Genomic DNA, 14,146 nt, shown 5'->3' with positions numbered 1-14,146 from the left:
TGTCAGTTTGTAGGGGTAGCTTTTAAAATGTTGCAGAACGTTATTTTATGCCTTTACGTTAAAATAAAACTGTGCCATGTCTTGTAGTGATGTTCGAAAAATTACGAGGAAACTGGTTAAAAACTCAGGTAACGGGGTTTTGGGGGGGATTTGATAGGTAAATTGACTAAATAAATTAGTTAGTAGCATTGGGGTACAAATCAAATATAAACTGCATGAGTTAAAAATTCTGAAGTTGTTGAAAAAGCCATTTGAGTAATAATTTTGAACGACTGTTTTTTAAGGTGTGAGTCTGCAAAATAGATGATTTCAGAAATATGAGGGGGCCGCACCGGATGTAAGGCATGCTACCTTCAGATGGGCTTTAAGGAAATGTGGGTCTTCTACTGACAAACAATAGCCCTCTTGCAAATCGCATTAGCGCAAATCATTTTTATTACGTTTCAGGAAGCGGTCTCAGAAACGGGGGCTTCTGAACATATTCATCCTACCCCACTGAAGGCCAGACAGCGGCGAAGAGTAAAAATACATCTGCCTACTGCCAGGGTATCGGGTGAATCGTTTTCAGGTAAGCCTTTGGACGCGTTGACTGACTGTGACTGCTAGCGTTAGCTGCCTGGCTAGCATAGCGTGGCACAGGTCGTTGCACCGCTAACTGGTAATATACGTTTGTGGGGCAAATCTACCTCGTAGGGCAATGCAATCACAACAAATGACACCGTACCTTCTTAGCACATTACGTAGAACACAATTAAAAGCTATATTGGCTTGTAGTTAGCATGCTAGCTTTTAGCTCACTCTGCCCTTGTGCTTCTTGGTAGTTTGCACACAAGCCTCAGGTTTGGGATTTATTTAGATAACTATAACCAATGCTGTTATCGTTAGCAGCAGTAGAATGATAGACTGGTAAATATCGATTTTACTGAGCAGTTGAATAGAAGGTGTGCCCAAGTGCACTCATAGTTTTTGTTATCCAAGTTAGGTAAAAGATTTAAAGTCTTGAGATGTGTCAAACATTACGCTCTGTCACTTTGGGACACAGGGTGCAGGTTGGCTGATTTGTTTACATAGCTTATGTCTTTATCTGGAAACAAATGCTCAAGCTGCTTGAAATCAAGATTGCAAGGATAGTTAGTAAAGCATGTTTGACATCCCAAAACAGTAATAAAGATAAAAGAAACTCCTTCCACTACAAGCCGTCAGTTCCCTAGCTTTACGTCATATATTTGGCTTTAAATTGACCTGTTTTACCATCTTGGGTCAGTGCAAGGTTATTTGAGTTCATTGAAGTCTCGCTCCTTTATCCCTGGGTCATTGCAAAGGTTGAGCCTCATGCCAAACCAAGAAGGCAAATACAATACACCTTGGTGATGAGTGGATTACAATGTGTTTAATGTAAGATGATTGAATTTCTTCTGAAGTGTAATCTGAAAATATCAGGTAGGTGAAGTAAACAATATACTTCATATTTCTGTCGTTTGTTTTATTAATAAAATCCTTTGAACAATTAAGAATTAAAAAGTAAAAGTGAAATGATGAACACTCCCTATAGGCTGATCTTAGTAGAAAGTAGTTTGGTGTACTTTGTACTTATCAAGTCACTTGTGACTTAACCATGATTTGAGAAATAAAGGGTCTGACTTTCATCATTTTTTGAAAAAGACACCAAACAATTCTGCCAACAATTCCAGCAGTCAGAAATAAATCAAATACAAAGAAAACTTTACTAATCTAAAAATCTAAATCAGCAGCTCAGACCTTGATAAAAACTGAATTCTGTACTAACCAAATAAATTTCAACCAGTGCAGCTCTCAACTCTGGGATCGGAGTCAGTCTGGGTGTTTTCTGAATGATTAGTGATTTGCATGTGAGCCAAACATTTACCTGATCATTTACCTCAGCTGTCACTTACCCCAATTTACTACTGAAGAACAATGCACAAGTGTAACCAAGCGTTCCAACTTCACTTGGCTGTACAAAAATAACAAGATAACAAATGGAAATTCAAGTGGAATCCCTGACATACTATCAGCCAGTCAGTTTATAACAATTACTTTACAGAAACCCATACCTCATCATGAACAGTTCAAATAGCCCAAAAATATATTAAACACAGGACAATGTATTACGTTAGCATCCCAAAGGCTTCACTGTCAGAAATGTGGAAATATTTAAAAAAAGAAAGGGGAAGCAGTCCAACAGACACTTTCAATGCAATACTTTTATTTACAAAGCAGTAAGAGTAAAGCTGCATTCTAAACTACCAATTGGTTAGCATCACACTCTAGCTGTTAAAAAGAAGAATAAGAAATATATTGTAATTGCTGTTGATTTTACAACAGACATTTGTAGCTCTGACATTTGTTACTTTCCAATCCCAAGTCCCACTGCATGTTGAAATTAAAAATAGACAAAATGTCTATTTGCATTCTTAATCTGGTGCTATTGCTATTGTCTCTTCAGGTTGCGTATGCAGCAGCATTGCCCTGAGTTTCAGCATGTGATGGTACATGCACACCACTTTCTGCAGAGCATGTTGAACAAATATGAGTTTTACAATACTGAGAATTAGAGATGCTTGATATAACTTTTTTTCAGACCAATACCAGTATGAGTACACCTTCTTGAGTACTCATTGATACCAAGTACTTATACTGCTAGTACTGTCGATGCATAAAGTTCCAATTCACAGTGACAGATCATTTTGTACATAGACAGTACAGTCACTCCGACATTAAGTCCAAAATAAAACACAAATAACTCTCTAAGAGTTTACATTTCTTTAATAGATTAACAAAAGTGCAAAATAAAACTGAAAACTGTCAGAGTTTAAGTATCTTTTTTTTAAATAAACTGAAGTGCAAAATAAAACAGTTTAGCTGCTAACTCACCCTGGTTCATTCATGTTGTCTGAACAGGACCTAATGCACGTTTGCCGTGGTTTTAAACTTCAGCAAGTAGCGGCAACCACTAGAGAGAAATCCTACTAGACGTAAGGTTTTTTGCCTTGAGTATCGGCTAGGGACGTCCTGATCATGTTTTTTTTGCTCCTGATCCGATTCCGATTTTTTTATTTTGAGTATCTGAAGATCCCGATTATTCCCGATCCGATCTTTCAGCAATGCATTAAGAAAAAAGAAAAGAAAAGAAACTCCTACAAGTTGTCCTTTGAGTTTTTTTTTTATTCAAATGAAGGTATCATTGTAGCCAATATGGATATAGCTTTTTTTCTCTACTTTGTGCAGCATTGGATCAACAAAATAAAAATAAAGCTTCTCAGTGGTGCACCACAAGATTACCTTGTATGTGTGTGACAGTAAGGTTGCAATTTCTTGTTTGCAATTTTGTTGTACTTGTTATAATGAAAAAATGAGTTATATTCTAAAATGAATGATGATGTGCTTTTATACACATTTTAATTAAAAACAAGAACTAAGGCCCCAGGCCTTTTCTGATTCCCTCTCCCCCGATCTCAGATCATTGAAAAAATGCCCCGATCAGCCCTGATTTCGATCACATGATCGGATCTGGACATCCCTAGTATCTTCTGCTGGTATCGGCAACTTTCACAAGAACGATACCTTGAAAAAGGCTTATATCAACCAGACATGCACCAATGGATCGGTGCCAATTTCTTTAACTTTGGTGGGTGGGTGATCAGGGATTGGTGATCGGCCTATCCTACATATGAAACTGATCTTATGCACCTCCAGGAAGGTCTGACAGCTAGCCTTTGTTGCTTTTTGCTCTGAGACCTAAAACTTAGGACACTTTCTTGATTATTGAAGTTAAAACATAAAGATTTTATTGTTGAACTCAGTGGAACTTATAACTTGGCAAACACAAGTGTCTGTTCTAAACTTTGTTTTGGCAGATACTCCAAGTTTAACAGTTGGACAGGATAAGAGGCAAGAACAGTTGATCAAAACCTCCATAGTATTATCCTTTTATAGTCCACTGTATCTTACGAGTGCTTTAGCCAGCACAATGTGTGACATAAACGAAGCAGTTACAATAGTAAGCGGCTTGGTCAGAGTTTCAGGATATGACTGTTTGACACATCATCCAATCACATTTTATCTATGGTCCTATAGGGCTCTGAGATATCCATTCAGGCTTTCCTTTTACATCCAGCAGTGCACTTTGTACTCATCAGCAACGTATAACTTTCTGAAACTTAAGCTCAGTTCTAAGCTTAATTTGTCTTTTTTTAAAGATATAACTTAGTTTGAAAGTGGTTACCGAGGTATTTGATTTTTCTGATGTGTTAACAAGAAAAAAACGTTTTCAAGTAAAGCTTCTAAAAGTATTAAGGCACTGTCATCAGTCTCTCCGTCTCTGCATCTCTCTTTCTTTCACTTCACATTCCATCAATCCTAAAGGCCAAAAAAGAAACTCAGAGGAATGCAGACACACAGGGAGGGCTGGATGAGGTGCAGCGTGGATGATATTTACAGACTTGTGTGTAATAGTTAATTAAAAGTTTGTTGATATGCTTGATGGTTCCTCCATAGTCATATTTTTCATCTGTTTAAAGGGCTAAAACACAGACTGGGAGTTTCTGATTGCAGTGCAAAAATAGGTAAAATAATCCAGGTGATTGACACAGCTTGACAATATGTTTTTTGAGCCTTCACCATTGTGAATTTTTACAAAATGCAGAAATTCACTCACTGGTTTCATCTCCATTCTATATGTCTGCAGACCGTTACTTGTAGGCGTGCCAGTACATCATTGGTATGTGACCGCACTGGTCCATGTTTGCATGATTACCATTAGCAGGGCTTCTGAACTATATGCCACAGATGCTTTAGAAATTTCTACAACGTTATCATTGTTTAGCATACAGCTGCTGTCTTTTAAATTATGTTCATTTGGATGCATTCCTTGTCATTCATTACAGAAAGAAACACCTTTATTGTACCTTCAAGCAGCTGACATTTCCATCCCTGTTTTTGATACATAAGTCAAACAAAACTTGCAAAAATGACTCTATAAGCCACTGATATGTATGGAATTAGTTGATTTTGGAACCATCTGTTGATTTTTACTTTTCTTTTTAAATTGAGAGCAGGAAGACTAGCAACCATCTCCTCCCTGTGCTATTATCCTAGTTCTAGCTAACTACATCAAAAAGAACCCCATGTGTCCCGGCGTCTTATCACTCATCATTCCAGACTTTGTCTGGCTAAGGGAGTGATAAAGGGTTGTAACCATTGATTGACTGAAACAAGGCATGTCACCCAGCTCTCAAGTATTTTCCTGCCTCTTAAATGCTCCCATCTCATTTTCCTCAGTAGTGAATGTTATTTTAAAGGTACTCTAAAACATTATGAGCTGGATTTGATCAATTTTGGCTTTTTTGTCACTCATACACCACAAGCATACACAAAAGCAAATTTTCCCATTTGCCTGTGCTTGCTTGCAATTTGTCATAACCCAAGATCAAGACATTAAGACAGAAAGAATATATTTTATGAATAAGTTGATGTTCTTTTGCATTTTCATGGTTTGTAAAAACAAAAAAAACACATTGAATTGACTACTGAATTAAGTCCCTACCATCCTTCATTTTTCTCTGGCTTAAAATGAGCCTGTAGTTGTGCTTGTACTTTGTCTTTTCACCTGGAATCTCCCCATTAAGATACAAAATCTCTTTTTCAAGGGAGTCCCGACCAAGAAAGCAGCTGCATGTGTACATTGGTCACCTGCTCAACTAAAAACAGCATATTTAAGGTGTTCTAGTAAATGTTATCTTATCAAATAAAGAAAAAACACTAATAAGGTTAAAAAAGCCAACTTTCATTTATCTTCATTATTTTTGTTATTATGGTTAAGCAATATGATTGATGTTGAAAAAAATATAACAACTAGTATGTTACTGTGTGCAATAATTAGCAAATTGGTTAATGGGTGTTTTCTGATGAATGTTTTTTATTTCTTATCCTGTTAGTTACTCATGCAGTAGAGCAGGGGTCTCAAACTCAAATTACCTGAGGGCCACTGAGCATCCACTCTTGTCGCAAAGGAGCCACTTGAGGTGTTCCACGAAAAACAAAAAAAAGTTCACTGTTTGAACAACTGTACTTCTGCAGGGCTTCAGAGTGCGACCAATTTGGTCACATATGCGGCCAAAACATTTCAGGGTGTGACTAATATCACCATCTCTCTGCGTTCTCCTGTAACAGAACTCACACTTAGAGAAGGGTCATACAGGGGTCTAAACCAACTAGAGACAGAGTGTGGGCGGGTCCTTTCCTCTGATTGGCCGTGGTTCTGTTCACTCACTGCTGTTTGCATGTTCACAACTCCCAGCTTTGCGTAGCCCATGGCGGAGTTAGCCTTGCTCTGCGCACATAAGACACACAATAACTGGAGAAAATTGATTCCACTTACTATGATCATTTACCAGTGTTTACAGACGTGTTATCATCTAACTCTAGGTCTAATATGCTGTAATGATGCACGTCACAATGTAGATATCTCATAAGTCGAGGAGAAAACTTTCATCTCTGTCTCCAGGTTTATAGCCACATATAAAGTCAGCACCAGCAGAGTTTCCCTTGTCACTCTGAGTGTTTGTATTTACTTTAAACCTCATCCTGATCAGTTTGTGGAGACTGCAATAATGATCGGTGCAGTGCTCATGCTGTGAATTAAATCATGTGCATTATACATTAGCTGATTGTTTACCCTTCTTGCGCTCATAGGACCTGACCTGATGGCATTTAAGGTGGTGCAATTAAAAATTTGGGTGCACCTAAATTTTGTGCTGGTGGACCTAAAAAGAAAAAAAATTTAGGCACACGGGTGCAACCAATGCAAAAAGTTAGTCTGGGGCCCTGTTCTGAGCATGAGTTATTTTACAGTCATTTAAATCTTTTCTTGCTGAATGCTTGTTGTCAGACTTTTGAGAGTGCTTCTTCTCGGTCAACCACGGCTTGAAGATGGACATTACAAAGTCTAACCACCAATATCCGTATGAAATGAGGCTGTTATCTGTGACTTGTAGATGACATTCAGTCCTGTTAACACTGAGAAAATTTCTCCAATTCTGCTTCCTAAAAAATATCTGTTACAGACCTCCAATTCCCTGATTATTTTCTTTATTTGTAAAACATTTTTATAGTCTTGGTTTATGTTATCTAAAAGCCCACCTTCAGATGACATTTTGAGTAGAAAAAAGAATGAGCAGAGGTCTGTTACTTGGCAACACAACTAGGAAACCGGGCTTATTCTCCTTCTCTCTGTCCCTCTCTGGCACCATTCCAGCGTAATATGGTACGTTTTAGTTTAATTACTACTTTATGCCTTCAAAGTCCTTCTGCTACATTTGCATGTTATTAAAAAGCTCTGACATGTATACATATATTTGTAGCACAAGTATTGGATTTATTGATGATAGAAAATAAAAAGAACTGTCAGCTCAGGCTTTAGAACAGTTTTACTGATTTAGCTATAACGCTGAAAAAGGTAGGGATAGACTGATTATATTTAACAGTGCTTGGCCTGTGACTGTTTTACAACAGCTACTTTAAGCAATGGCATGCGAAAGATAAAACATTCAAAACATGAATGACCTTCAGGGTGCAGCTATTGCGGTGTCATTTTATCTCTACATTTGGCTTTGTCACCTTATGGCAAGGCCTCAGGACTGTACTCTTACCTTTGACCTATTTGCTTCAGTAAACCCTTGTGTGTATTTATACACTCTCTGCTAGCTTGTCTAAACAACATTTGACATGAGGTAGGCATAAGAAGCCACAGGCTTTTTGTGTTCCCACTGGCCAACTTCTGCCTCAACTGAGAAAAATTGTTCCCTGAACACTATTTCCGGTGAAGTCTGTTTATGTACTGTAAAAAAGGCAGTGGAACAGGGATGGTGAAGGCAATCCACTGATTTTCTGGTTTAGAGTTTCACCTCTGACTAACCTTGACCAAAGATGTAGAGAGCACAGCCTGGCAACTCAAATGAAAGGGTTGTTCGAGGAAACTATCAACTTACTTCGGGGTCATCTCTTCTGCTTAATGCTCAGTGTAGCCAATGGCAACGCGAATTGGGTATTTCTACATTTTGATTGGTCCCTTTTGTCTAACAGACGTTGTTCTTTTAAATCTGGTTGGGGTGAGCCTAGCCTTCTATTATGTTGGCGTTAATTTAATGTGACATATCCAGGGTGCCCATAGCCTGCTAATCAGCTCTAATCTGATCCACTGGATTAGGGAATGGGAATGCAAGTAAGACGCTGCTTACAGTATGTATGCCTCCTTCCTTCCAGAAGTGAGCCCTCTTTCGGACTTCATTGCACTGACTTGCAGACTCAAGCAAGACTTCACAAAGGCTTTTTGGACTTTTTGTTGTTTCTCATAAGGACAAAAAAGGAAATTCAGGATCCTGAATTAACCCTTTCTGTGATTTGCTGCTTCCTCTAACAGAATCTGGGATCTAGTTGTGTTCTTGCTGTTATCATCATAATCCTCCCCACTGCAGGATTATCATGGCTATGAAGCAGAAGGCCCTGTGATTGTCCACTGCTCTCTGCAGGCCTTTCACTATTTTTATTCTGGATTAATTTTTGGTGCGCCACCAACAGCCACAATGCTGAACCAAAGCGCTGTAATGATCTTCACAGGGATATGTGGGGCATTGGTGGTCATGGCAATGGCCTATTATGTCTACTGGTAAGTTAAACAGAAGGAAGTACCTTGGCTATCATGGGTAATAAAAGATTTATTACGTTTTGTGAGGACATTAAAAAGGCACCGCACTTTGGGGTAAATTAGATAAATAAGCTGCAAGTAATCAGCAGGTTTTTCTTTTGAAAATTACCTCACTAAGAACCCTGAGTAGGGCAAATATTAATCCTGTGTACCTTTGTGTGCACTTCTTAAGTCAGAGACCTCTTGTAAGAAGTGTTTATTGTTAGTTGTTTGTTTTGTTTGGGAAATAGATATTCAAAAAAAGTTCAGGTTTCCCGGTAATAAAAAAGTAGTTTAGAGCAGGTAGTTCAGGTAATGTAGAGACATCAGTTTCTTCCTAAGCAGCTTTAATGTTGTCAGCCTCACTAATCTTTTGTGTGCCAGGTGGTCCCTGCACGGGTTTTGCTTCCATCGGATGCTAGCATAAATGAGTCCAGTGTTTATATCTTTAAACTTCTTTTGTCTTTGTCATATGATGCTTAAAAAGAACACATCAAGTCTGGCTAGACAACCACATCATTGGGAAATGTTTCTCTATTACTTGGTTTGATAATGTGATGAAGTTAATAGCATTATCATTTATATCAGCATCATAAAGTATTATAAAGTGATGTGTAGTGAAGTGAGAGATATTAGAAAATCAACAAGTTCCAAGAGGAGCTTTTCCTGCAAGAAAAAAACACAAACATAGAAACTGTGGTCAAGTATAGAAAACCATAACTCTACAACAGCTGCACAGACAGCAAGACACCCAGCAGTGGGAGGAGGAGGGAGACCTTCCAGTTTATTGTCATAATTGCAGGGACTTTCTATTGATAGTTTGACTTGAAATGCTGAAAGAAAACTGAGCAAAAATCATAATAAATTCTTTGGACAAGAATGAATTATGACAGCCTTGCTGAACCAAAACACGCTGCTCACAAAAAGTGGGTGTATTCAGCTTTCGGTGGACACTTCAGAATGCACCTTTAATGCCCTTTAACCTTTACAGGTGAACTTAATTTGACCTAGTCTAAACTTTAGAATGCACGTGTCCAACTGTTAAATGTTTCAGTGCTTATTGCAATAATTTGCATGATATTCACAATTTGACATCATGGGACCATAGTGACGCCTAACAAACGTTGACAGGACCTGGTCATTTTGAGGCTTCATGCAGGATGTTCTCAGGGAAGTTACCACTGAGCCTTGAGTGTCCCCAATGGGTTACAACAGATACAGACTGTAAGAGTCACAGGAAGGTATGAAAGTGGACAATCTTTGGCCACAGCTCATGCTCATGATCACTGTGAACAGTGCCCTGTGGAACCGGATGGAGAATTGCCACAGAACACCAGGCACTTTCAAGGGAGATGAGAGGTTCCCAAGTGTCTAATCAGACCCTTCGAAACCACTTGTACCAGCACAGTCCGCATGCTAGATGATTTGCAAGGGAGTCTGATCCACACCACCAGGCACAGGCATCATTGACTTGTATAGGATACGGAACATTTGCGCTGAACGAGGAACCGGTGGTCCTCAGTGCTGTTTGATTCACAATGAGCAGAAATAATAGCTGCCAATGCTGTTGGAGATGTCAAGAACACTGTGTTTGAAAAACTTGTCACCAGACAAGTCTTTTGAGAAGGAGGTATAACAGTATTTGCAGCTGTGTCTAGTCAGTACAGAAAGGCCCTACATCCTGCACCTCGAGAGATGCGGTAGTAACTTGGTAGCGTACGTGCAAAAACTATGCTGTGGGTACAAGTTCTCATTGCCTGCATGCATCTTTCTTACTTTCATTTATGATTTCTCTCTTAGTGCAGAGTTACAACCAACCAATAGACGGCATCAGTTCATTTGTCATTGCTTTGTGAGAAGACCTCAACTTACCCTTGTTTGGCAGCACATTCCTTTGGTCTTTTTGATCAACTCTTAATCATCAAAATGAAGATACAGCTCAAAGAACTGTGAACTAAATGTTTGACACACCTGTCACTGCAGCTTTGTTAAAGGTTCTTTTGACCCCAATAGCTTTAATGACCTGCTGCAACAAGCTGCCACTTGAGTGGTGCTGAGTACCCTACAAACCAGACATGTTGCTTATGTGTTTTCATCAGGGTAATGTCTTTGGATGCCATGTCGGAAATGCTAAACACAACCTAACTTCTGTTGAGATAGCAAGGAAGAGCAAAGTAAACCTTAAGTCCGCCTCTTTTCCTACCACTAACAGCTGCAGTTTAAATGCTTTTCAGTCAGGTCAGCTGTGCCTCTGATAGGGCAAAAGTAAATTGTTAGCAATGCACCTTTCAAACTACAGGTATTTTTTTACCAGGGTAAAAACATGTTTGTTTTTGCTGTTAGGATCTGCTTATTGGCTTCAAGACAGATTTAATCTGAGACTGTACAACAGGACTTCCAGTATAATGCTAGTTTAGGCAAACAGCACAACATTTCTGTATATTGTTTCTTCCAGTGACAGCTTGGCAAAAGACTTGCCGTAATCACATGATCCTGCAAAAGGTAATGGTTCATGACGTTACTTGAAGTGACAGCTTTGTGACATGGTCCCACCACCCCATATGAATGTGGTGTTAATAGGTGAAAGTAACGTGTTGTGCGTTGAGTGGTCAAATGACAAGAGAGTATAGTATAGTATAACATCTTTAAGGCTGTTGACATGACTGACAAGAGGCTAAAGGCCAACACCAAGACCGCCTTCTTTTTCTCTTGCTGGGTCAACCTTAGCTAGCTTGAGTCAGCATTTCCAATATGGTGACTACTACTATGTGTTGTCACAGATGTGGAGAAGAGCCGAGATCTCTGTGTTCAACTACTTTTATTTTTTATCACTCAACCAAACTACTTGCCTAGTGATACGCAGAGGCAATGGCCTGTTTGTGCAATAGGCATACTGTAATATCTCTTGTCAATAGGGATGAGTACCAAATTAGGTACTTTTATAGATACCAACCGAAGTCCTTCTGTTGTATCAATTAACGATTCACCAAAAAAATCAAACAGTCAAACGGTTTAGGTGCACAAATGCATCCATATGACTGGAGGGAGTGGAAGAGTAGGCAATTTTCCATGCTGGATATGAACACATCATTTCAAGTTTATATATTGAGAAAAAAATGTGTAAAATTGAAAAAACTTGAGATCTCATTGTTGAACAGGTTGTTATTTATCACCACATTAACACACAAAACTACCAAAAGTTGGTCAGTTGAGTACTGATACCAATTGCCAGGTACTGGACATTAGTTCCATATCATTTTTAAGAATGAAAGGTACCCATCTCTACCTGTCAATGTGATAAACATAAGGACAGGTAAAAAATGAGTTAATAGTCAATTATTAAATGTACATCAAACCAAATTTAACTTCACTTAATCATTCTGTTGTTCAGTGATTTGTTTTTTCATCAAGTCATTGCCATGAAAGTTCAAAACACTGTGTAACATACAGGAAAAACAGTAGTTGGTGTTTAAATTTTCATATGGTGACCCCCAGTTCTCTTAGCAACTTTTGTGCTATTATATTACATTAACCAAAGAGTCAAAGAAATATTTTAAAGAACTAACAATTTTTTGGAGTAGTTAAATGTATTTATCTTTTAAATGAAACATTTGAATAAATTTAAAAAAAAAACACTGCCATTTTGCAAGTACTATGCAGCATCTTTTTGTTTGATCTTTCTCTTTTTGGGATGTAACCCTTGTATTTATTTTTAGCCTGCTTGTCCTGTGATTGAGTGTGTAAGCCTGCACACTCGCAAAAACAAATAACCAGGAAGCCTCAAATAAAATGTGCCACAGTGTAACTTTCTTGCCACAGTAGAAACAAAGGTCATTTCTGTGACATCTTGTGGAGAAAACTGTGGCTGTTTGGACTTGTAATCAGAGAATAGATTGCACACATGCGCACCACGTGACAGTATTTCAACACACGTGTGTCTTCACTTCAGGGATTGAGAAACAGTTTTATGTGGGCTCCGGAAACTGACCTGGAGTTCTCTTGGTGTTCATGTAAGATTCTATTTCCTTTACATCAAGGCTGATAGATAAAGCAGTGTATAATACTTGTTGCCTGTTTATAAGAAAAATGGTTTAAATCAACTGTTTAATTCAGAGTGTTGTTTTTTCTGTCATTGTCCTTTCAGGAATGTGATGCAAGTTATGACAGGAAGGTCGACAGTTTGGTTTGTTTTTAAACTGAGCAATTTTTTCAATGTTTTATTGCTTTTTAAGTTTTCTGGTGATAGACACACGGTTTCTATGTTTTTGATTGGTTTGGTTCTTTCTTGAAACTGAGTGTGGTCACACAATATTATCTTAAGAACTTTGTCTCAGAAGGACACACACAGTCTGTCTGTGCATGTTGTTGTGTTGTTGTGATTGATACCCAGGATCACTGTACTTTTGTCAATCCTTGGTTGTGGAACATCAAACCAGTGATATGGCTCCTTTTGCTGTTCTCCTGGCAGAGTTAGCAGTGAATGCTGGCGATAATATAAGATGTTGTGTTGTTGGAAGCAGAGTTATTAAACACTAGATTGAAATTTTGTTGACAAGTTTTCCATGCATGAGCATTCAGGCAGGTCCAAACACAAGTTAAAATGGGATTGTAAAGCTTGTAACTGATGTTGGGATGGTTATGATTAAGGTGGTAGTAATCAAATATTTTGGTGACTAAGTATTCTTCAAGAATATTTAGGCTGGCCTACCTGTGTGTAGTGTACGTGTTCATGTGCACACGTGGGTTAGCTTCAGGAACACAGTTTCATGCTCATTGATTTGATTGGTCACTCTTTGTAGCCTATGGGTGTAGTGTCAATGGTCAGCCCATTGATAGGCTAGAAACCTATCAGGGTTGTGGAATTCAGCCATACCATAAAATGTGAAAAACGGTGGAGCAGTTTGAACACTTTCAATGTAGCCGCCAGTCTATTTGGTTTTCAGCAAAATAACTCAAGTCTTGAAGCACTTCAAAATGTCATTATCACAAAGGGTGATCTGTGTGTGGATGAGGCCTGTTAATGATTTGTTCTTACAGCAATTCAGAGGTCATAAACTAAGATGACACATTATTCCCAGTATGTTTCTTCTGTTACTCCTTAGGGTTAGAGGTGGAATGACTCTGCTGCACTGTTACACCCCAGGGTGTTGCACATTTTCACTAAATCATGGGTGATACTATGCTTTGCCTTGAAATGGCAATGTGTAAGTGCTTTACGTCTCTGTCTTTTCCTCTTTCTATCTATCGTCTCCCCTTCCGACCATTTGTTGGGCACTGCTGGTTATCATGCTGATCTGGGATGGTGATTTAAATGAAGAAAAGGAAAAATGAGTGAAATATAATTGGAGTTATGGATGGGTACTGAGAATTAGTGTTTCTTACTGGTGGTGTGTCAGTAACCTCGCTCTTATGAATACCTTACTTGGGCTGTCAGCATTTTAGATG

The 14,146-nt window shown here is 38.5% G+C and overlaps 1 protein-coding gene across 1 annotated transcript in view; it reads left to right on the top strand.

Moving 5' to 3' along the window:
- The first annotated feature begins 336 nt into the window (after window positions 1-336).
- agpat3 (1-acylglycerol-3-phosphate O-acyltransferase 3) overlaps window positions 337-14,146 on the top strand; it is a 31,035-nt gene continuing 17,225 nt past the window's right edge. The window contains exon 1 of the mRNA XM_074694803.1: window positions 337-568. The gene's annotated coding sequence lies outside the window, so the exon portion shown is untranslated. The remainder of the gene's footprint in view (window positions 569-14,146) is intronic.

The sequence above is a fragment of the Halichoeres trimaculatus genome, unplaced genomic scaffold, assembly GCF_033239565.1.
Source record: "Halichoeres trimaculatus isolate MK-OKI-2021-1 unplaced genomic scaffold, fHalTri1.1 fHalTri1_scaffold_19, whole genome shotgun sequence".
Lineage (NCBI taxonomy): Eukaryota > Metazoa > Chordata > Actinopteri > Labriformes > Labridae > Halichoeres > Halichoeres trimaculatus.
This window is presented reverse-complemented; position numbering and strand designations above follow the sequence as displayed.